We start from the raw sequence: 8364 nt of genomic DNA on the forward strand, positions 1-8364 counted from the left end.
CAAACGCCCAGCTCAAAAACGTCCATTTTTTTCGAAAATTCGGTTCGGCCCGCCCCTTCACGGACCCGTTCTCGGAGATAAACACCCATGGAGATAGGCGTTTCCATTCGATTATGCCCCTCCACGTGATAGGCAGGATAGTAAATCCCCAATAAACTTCGAACAAACACTATTTCAGCCACAACTAAGTACTTCACTGTCCTCAGAGGATTTACAATCTAAGAGGTCCGTTTAACAAGGCATGCTAATGATTAGCGCGCGTTAAAGCCACATAACCCATAGAAATATAATGGGCTGCATGGCATTTAGCATGCACTAATCAGCGCCTTATTAAAAGGACCCCTAAGTTTGCACCTGAGGCAATGGTTACATGATTTGCCCAAGATCACAAGGAGCCACAGTGAAATCTGATGCCAAGATCACAAGGAGCCACAGTGAAATCTGAAGTGGCTTCTCCCTAGTTCTCAGCCTGCTGCTCTACGCATTCTAGTCCAATCCATAAAAAAAGAATTTGCATAAATAACTTGAGCTGTTTTGCAGTCTTTGTGTTGTGACAAATGATGTTTCAAAGATAATGATGGATGCTGAACACCTCAGTCTCAAATGCATATAAACACAGAACAATGACCACATTTATGGTGATGAGGGCGGGAGAATTGACTTGGATCAAGATAAATTTGTAGGAGAAGCTTACAGACAGTTGTCAGATAATCAATTTTATCAAGATCTTGCAACCGATCCTGCTCTAGAGATTCAGTGTAAAATTAAATCTACTCTTACACAAGGTTTGACTGATGGCCCTATTACACAAAAAGGAGTTTGAATTTTTATTGGAGCTACATCCTGTCATTCTTATGATTTATCTTGCCCCAAAGATATAAAATTGTTATAGAATCTCCCAAGCCATCCCATAGGGGCTGAGATAGGCTCTGTTATCTATGTAAATAAATATTTGAGACCTCATCCAGCTTATTTTCGAAAGGAGAAGGGCACCCATCTCCCGAGGGCACCCAAATTGGTATAATCAAAAGCCGATTTTGGGCACTTTCAACTGCACTCCGTCGCGGAGATGAACAAAGTTCACAGGGGCGTGTCAGCACAGTAGCGAAGGCGGGACAGGGGAGGGCTTGGGAGTGATAAACAGATGGGCGGCTTCAGGCCTTAATGGAAAAATGAAGGGCGCCCGTAGTGAGAATTTAGGTCGCTTTTTTTGGACCCTTTTTTTTTAGGTCCAAGTCCCAAAAAGGTGCCCGAACTGCCCAGATGACCACCGGAGGGAATCAGGGATGACCTCCCCTGACTCCCCCAGTGGTCACTAACCCCCTCCCACCAAAAAAAAGTACTTTAAAAACTTTTTTTCCAGCCTTTAAGCCAGCCTCAAATGTCATACCCAGTTCCATGATAGCAGTATGCAGGTCTCTGGAGCAGTTTTTAGTGGGTGCAGTGCACTTCAGGCAGGTGGACCCAGGCCCATCCCCCCCTACCTGTTACACTTGTGGTGATAAATGTGAGCCCTCCAACCCCCTCCCCCCCAAAACCCACTGTACCCATATGTAGGTGCCCCCCTTCACCCATAAGGCCTATGGTAATGATGTAGAGTTGTGGGTAGTGGGATTTGGGGGGATTTGGGGGGCTCAGCACCCAAGGTAAGGGAGCTATGCACCTGGGAGGTATTTTAATGTTTTTTAATTTTTAAAAGTGCCCCCTAGGGTGCCCGGTTGGTGTCCTGGCATGTGAGGGAGACCAGTGCACTACGAATCCTGGCCCCTCCCATGACCAAATGCCTTGGAGTTGTTCGTTTTTGAGATGGCCGCCTTCGGTTCCCATTATTGCTAAAAAACGATGCCGACCATCTCAAACCCACCCATCTCTGACATTTGGCCGGGCCCAACCGTATTAGCGAAAGAAAAGATGGCCGTCCATCTTTTTTGATAATACGGTTGGGACCGCCCCTTCTCGTAGCCGTTCCCGGAGATGGGCGCCCTTAGAGATGTGCGGCCCCTTTTGATTATGCCCCTCCATGTAACTATGTTTACGACTCAGCTGATTTACTTAACTATTTAACTAATTGCTATCATACTCAATCACAGAAAGCAAGTATGAGTAAATAAATAAAATATATAAAGAAAAAGCACTGATTGAAATAGTCTGGTTCAATATCAAAGTTATCATCTAAGAAGACTTTGAGATAAACATCTTTACTGTAGGAATTGCCCTACTGGGATGTTATGTACCACTCATCAAGAATCTAGGAGTCCGAAAGAAGAGATAGTGACTTGCTTTGAATGGCAGGTATCGAATAATGCTTACGAATGAGCATATTTTTTGCAAACGGATTTGTTAGAGTTGCTCCAAATTGAAAAATGATCTTTGTCCTTCTATATTCTGCAAAGGAATTTTGTTTTGAAAAAAACAAATCACCACATACTGGCATGTATTGAAGATACATTCTGTATTTGTCTGTTTTCCTAGGTTTACATTTCACAGAGGCGAGATCTGAAACGATAAAGCACTTCTCTTTTCTGTCACCTGCACCTATCTTATAATTTGGATAAGGGACATCATAAATGTGGTCATTATTCTCTGTGTTAATATGCATTTAAGCCTGAGGTGTTCTCTGTCAGCCTCCATCGTTACCTTTGAAACATCAGTTTTCGCAACATACAGACTGCAAAACGGCTTAAGGTTATTTATGCAACGTAACCCTGGTCTCACCACACCGTTCTGGGCACCAGCTAGCTCTTCGGGTCAGCACCCAAACCAGGGTCACTACAAAAGTTTTATTTCTTACTAAGCTGGGCACAGGCCAGGGCCGGGCTTGATCCAGGTAGGCCATAGGGTTATAAAGCCACAGTTTTACATTTATTTCTTTATTGGTCTGGGAGCAAATCAACTTCACTCTCACTCCAGGATATGTATAAACAAACTTTACTGGAATGCTGCAAAAAGCAGATATCCAAACTTCATAGGGGCCTTTTTACTGAGCCGCATAAGCGCATCCTCCTACGCATGTCAATTTTGAACTACTGCACCAGAACTTTTCAGGCGCGCGGCACTAACCGGGCCATAGTCGGCCTTGTACACGCATAGACCATTACCGCCCGGTTAACGCATGAGACTTTACCGCTAGGTCAATGGGTGGCAGTAAGGTCTCGGACCCAAAATGGATACGTGCCAATTTTTATTTTGCCTCGCGTCCATTTTCGACCCCAAAAAAGGGACCTTTTTTGCAGGTGAAATAAAAAATAGACCTGCGCACGTCCTGTACACGCATCTACACCAGCACAGGCCATTTTTCGGCGCACCTTAGTAAATGGACCCCATACTCTCCTTGTAACAGAACAGTTCACTTGATATCAAAACAGTACAACTTGCTGAATGAGGTTTTTTGTTCCAGTCCAAGACTTTTGGTATGAATCTTTGGGGCAAGATATTTATTTAATTGTCTCTTCATAAATCCTAGGGTATTTACATATTTACAGCACTACCATCCTATTTTGCAGAATAATCCAAGGTTCTGCTTGCAGTGCTGTCTGCAGCAAGTTGTCCCTCTGGGCTTTATCCGGTCGCCAGACCCACTCAGGATCACACCTCCCTGTCTGTCCTTCCTTCAAAGGTGCACTTCCATGAGCTCCTGCCTCTGGTACCGAACAGGTTCTTTCCCGTTCTGCTCCCAGGCTGGGTTAACCTTTTTCTACCCACCCGGAGAACTCCCCTCAGTCCAGTTAATGCTTTTATTGGCAAAAGCCTCCTCTTAATTCAGACTTAGGTTACTGGGTCTATGAAGAACACCCCCCTCTCCTTCATCCTGACTGGGATGAAGGCAACCAAAGACCATGTGCTCACTAATCCCATCACTTTGATCACCTTCCAACTCTACCTCAGCTATGACACCTACTATCAGCTATGCTTCATTAATCCTCCCACTGGGCTAGGCTCTCTCCCCCTCCCCATTCATTGCTGCTTTCCCTCCCCCCAGTGACTCTGGGGAGTTCTGTAGCAGGCTAGTAATCCCCTGAAGAAATTTACCAACTAAATTTACCAGGGGATTAAACAAAGTTTTGTGTTCCTGTAATCTTATTTAAATAAGGGGCTCTTTTACTAAACCGTGTTAAGCACATAACATGTAGTTTACAGCGCATTAATTGCTAGTGTACAATCACATTGAGCTTTGTGGCACTTTTACAGTTAACATTTGCATTGTGTTTTTTTGGTGGTGGATGGAAAATGGGTGTGAAAGGCATTTTTAAGTTAGTGTACTGCAAATACTGCATATTATTCGGTACTTTTGCTGACAGTGTGGAAGGCAGTAAGTGATCCTACTCTAACTCCAAGCAAAGTAGCATGCAGTAGCTGCAGATTTAGTGGGGTATTTTAGAAAGGATGTCCGTCAGGACGTCAATAAAGGACATCCATCTCACTAGGATTTTAGAACAGCCTGTTCTAAAATACATGCGAGATGGATGTCCATGGATTGGAAACATCCAGCATGAACATCCATTTTGCAAACTGAAACATCCAAACTATGAACAGAGGAAAACAAGGGACATGGACATCTGTCTGGCCATTTTATAATACGGATATTTATTTATTTATTGCATTTGTATCCCACATTTTCCCACCTATTTGCAGGCTCAATGTGGCTTACAATACATCATGAGTGGTGGAAATATATTAGAAAATAGACATTTAGTGTTACCGAAGGATCTTGGGCAACATGATAGTGATAAAACATGATAGTAGTATAACGAGCAGATATTGTAAGACAGTTCTGACTATGTGTGGAGGAGTTATGTATATTCACATTGGTTGATCTTTGTCGTAAGCCTTGTTAAAGAGATGTGTCTTCAGTAGTTTGCTGCAACCTAGATGTCCAGGTGAAAGACTAGCTTAGTGGTTAGAGCAGCCTCCTAGAGAAATCCAAAGGTTCCTGGTTAAAATCCACTGCAGCCTTTTGCAATTTTTTTTAAAATCGTGAGCCTTCCAGAGATAGGAAAACATCTACTGTGACCTCCCTTATGCCATTTGGTGGAGAACTGTTCAGTTGTAGCACCTTTCTGTAACTTGAGTGTACCAAGAACCAGGTCTAAATACGGATATCCAGCTTTTTGAACATGGCCCCTCCCTAGTCCCACACAAAACATGCCCAGACCAAACCTTCTTTCTATACAGATGTACTGCAGTGTTAGATGTTTGTATCCTGCCTTTGTAACTTTTCAGCTCCCCCTGGTGAAGCCCTGGGTAAAGCCGCAGTTACTGCAAATTTTACGTCCGTTTAATAAAAGGACTGCACAGATCCAAAGAAACTAAAACTAAGATTTCAGAACCGTTAGGTTCTATGCAGCATCAAAGGCAATGAAGCTCCCTTGGTCAAACATCTAACCTGCTCTTCTCAGTAGCTACCAGCAAGCTGCTCCTGAACTGCACCGTAACCTTTCTCTGATATCACCTGCGGTATGGATATGACCTACAACTGATATTAGGTATAGACAGACTTTAACTATTGAAAGCAATCTGTTCTCTTTAGAATTACATTCAAAACTTCTTGGAATAGAGTTAGATAACTTGCTATGTTTATAAGACTAGGTATCATCTATTAAGAAGAAGTCTCCTTATCTACTAAAGAAACTAAGACCCATCAAAAGTTTTTTTAAGTTGGATTCATTTAGAATCTTGGTACAATCTATCATATTATCCCATTTTGACTACTGCAGTCTTGCACTGTTTTTTTGTTCTAAAGCATCCCTTAATCAGTTACAATTAATGCAAAACATAGCGGTTAGACTGATTTTGGGGTTATTGAAATATGATTCTGTTATTTGAAATTACACTGGCTACCGATTATATGTCATATGCACTTTAAGACAATTGTTACTGTTTTCAAAATATTATCTGGAGAAGTTCCTTGTTATAGGACAAATATGGTCACTCTTTTGTACAATGTTATGTCTAACCATAATACCTGTGATCAATCACTTCTACATTTTCCAGATTTGATTACAGTAAAATCAATTAGACACGTCTCTAATTTGCCACAATATCAGATGGCTGCTCTTTGGAATGCCTTACCTTTTTCTTTAAGAGTTTGCCGCAATAACTTACTTATTTGTTCTATGACAGCGGCCTCACACGTCCTGGTCTTAATTGATAGAATTATATTAGACTAGTAAAAAAGGCCCATTTCTGACACAATTGAAACGGGCGCTAGCAAGGTTTTCCTCGGAGTGTGTATGTTTGAGAGAGTGTATGTGCGAGTGTGTGTGTGTGTGAGAGAGAGAGTGAGTCTGGGTGCAAGTGTATCTGTGAGAGAGAGTGTGTGTGAGAGAATGAGAGTGTGTGCAAGTGCGTATATGAGTCACAGTGTGTGAGAGAGTGTGTTTCACACAGATACAATGTGTGCGAGAGAGTGTGTGAGACACAGACTCTCTGTGAGACTGAGTGTATGAGACCAAGAGAGTGTGTGAGTGACTGTGTGACACATAGAGAGTGAATGTGATACAGTGTGAGACATAGAGTGTGTGAGACAGTGTGTGAGAGTGAGAGAGAGAAAGACATTGACTGAGAAAGAGTGTGTGTGACAGAGATACCTCCCCCCCTCTGGTGTTAGGCCCCCCTCCCTCTCTCTGGTGTTAGCCCCCCCCCCCCCCTCTCTCTCTGGTGTCTGAGCGTTACTGTGCAGGACACTGAGCTCTGGCTGTGCTTCAAGGAACTGACCAATCCTATTTAATAGAATGCACCTCCAACATTCTGAAGCCGAGAAACCTCATGTGGTTGGTCACTTCTGCTTGTGACGAACCCAGAAGTACTCGAGGGCGGAGCTTACAGAGATGGAGCCTGAGCTTCAGAAGTTTCAAACCCTTTACTGAAGCCACGGAGTCAGCTTCAGAACGTTGAGGTTGGTTTTTATTATATAGGATATTGGATTTTGTTATATCTATCTATTACTGTAAATCCCCGATGCCCTGTTCCGGTGTGTTGTTGTTGTAATCCGCACTGATTTTTCATCTATCAGGCAGGTCCCCCAGGCTATCCTCCTGAAAGCTATGAGAACTTACCTAGTGTTTGTCCCTTTCCCATCTTTTGCTTTGAATTAATTGGCATTCTCCCCCCTTCCCTTCACTTTTTGTCTGTGTTACACTCACCTTTTCTGTCTGTCTGTCTGTCTATCTATCTATCTATCTATCTATCTATCTATATAATGTAAGCCACCTACATGGCAGGCCCGTATGGTAGAATAGTACATTCTAATAAAACTTAGAACTGTGTAAGTAAAGGTGGATAGAAGTTCTGGTGTAACATAAGAGAAGTCTTAAAGGGGTACTTTTATAAAGCCTTTTTGGTTTGTAAAGCATGTTTTACATGCAGAAAAGTCCTTTTACAAAATTGTGTGGCCATATAGTTACATAAAATCAGGGCTTTTTTGAGGGGGTACTTGGGGGTACTGAGTCCCGGCACCTTTTTCATTGTCTGCTAAAATTGACCCATGGATTGCAAGTTTTAATGAAAGAGCTCAGGCTCTATACACCAGTTCTTCCTTGTCATAGATTCTATGTCTGGTTACGGGGGCCCTGGCTATTGTGGGGTGGGTCCTTCAGTGATCGCCCCACCCCTGAAGGGTGGCCTAGCATTTGAGTACCGGCACCTTTTTTGGTAGATAAAATGCACTGCATACAATGTATGTCCACCAAAAGATCATGGGGCCGATATTAAGACCACAGGAGGCAGCCCAGCTAACTCCAGCAGTTGGCCAACCCAGAAATTCAATGCCGGGCTGTAGCCGGCAACCGGCATTAAATTTCCGGGGGGTTTTGGCTGCTACGAACATAGTCGGTTAAGCCGATACTCATCTGCTGACTGGCTAAGTTATAGCAGTCAAAGATAGACCTGCTATTTATGTGGGTCTATCTGGCCACTAAACTTAGCCAGTTAGTCGGTGAATATTGGTGCTAACTGGCTATGTCATGCTAGAGGCTAAAAGCTAGCAACTAGCCAAGATAGCCGGCTGTGTCAGGCTGAATATTAGCGCTTAGCCAACTTAAGGCTATTTAACCGGCCAGGAACTGTTCCTGGCTGGTTAAATAGAGCTGAATATCGGGCAGCATGTGTCCTCTTATGTGGATGGCACTGCAGAGTATATTTATTTTATTTATCACATTTATATTCCATGTAAACCTAGATCATAAAAACAAAACATAAAACACAGAAACAAATTTACATGAACTCAATCCAACAAACCATCACATGTTCATCTTAATGACATTCTTAACTGTAGCCACAATAATCAAACGTTAACCTACTGTACATATCTCAACCCTGCCTACCAAGTTCACTTCATCATAGGAACCTTCTTAACTTCAGTCATCA

General features: G+C 42.9%; 1 long non-coding RNA gene across 1 annotated transcript; it reads left to right on the forward strand.

Moving 5' to 3' along the window:
- Window positions 1–3116: 3116 nt before the first annotated feature.
- On the forward strand, window positions 3117–4672 carry LOC115462694. Its single transcript, XR_003940926.1, has 3 exons — window positions 3117–3233; window positions 4307–4309; window positions 4662–4672. It is a non-coding gene; the product is annotated as an uncharacterized LOC115462694 (long non-coding RNA).
- The last annotated feature ends 3692 nt before the right edge of the window (window positions 4673–8364 follow it).

The sequence above is a fragment of the Microcaecilia unicolor genome, chromosome 2 (genome assembly GCF_901765095.1).
Source record: "Microcaecilia unicolor chromosome 2, aMicUni1.1, whole genome shotgun sequence".
NCBI classification, from domain to species: domain Eukaryota; kingdom Metazoa; phylum Chordata; class Amphibia; order Gymnophiona; family Siphonopidae; genus Microcaecilia; species Microcaecilia unicolor.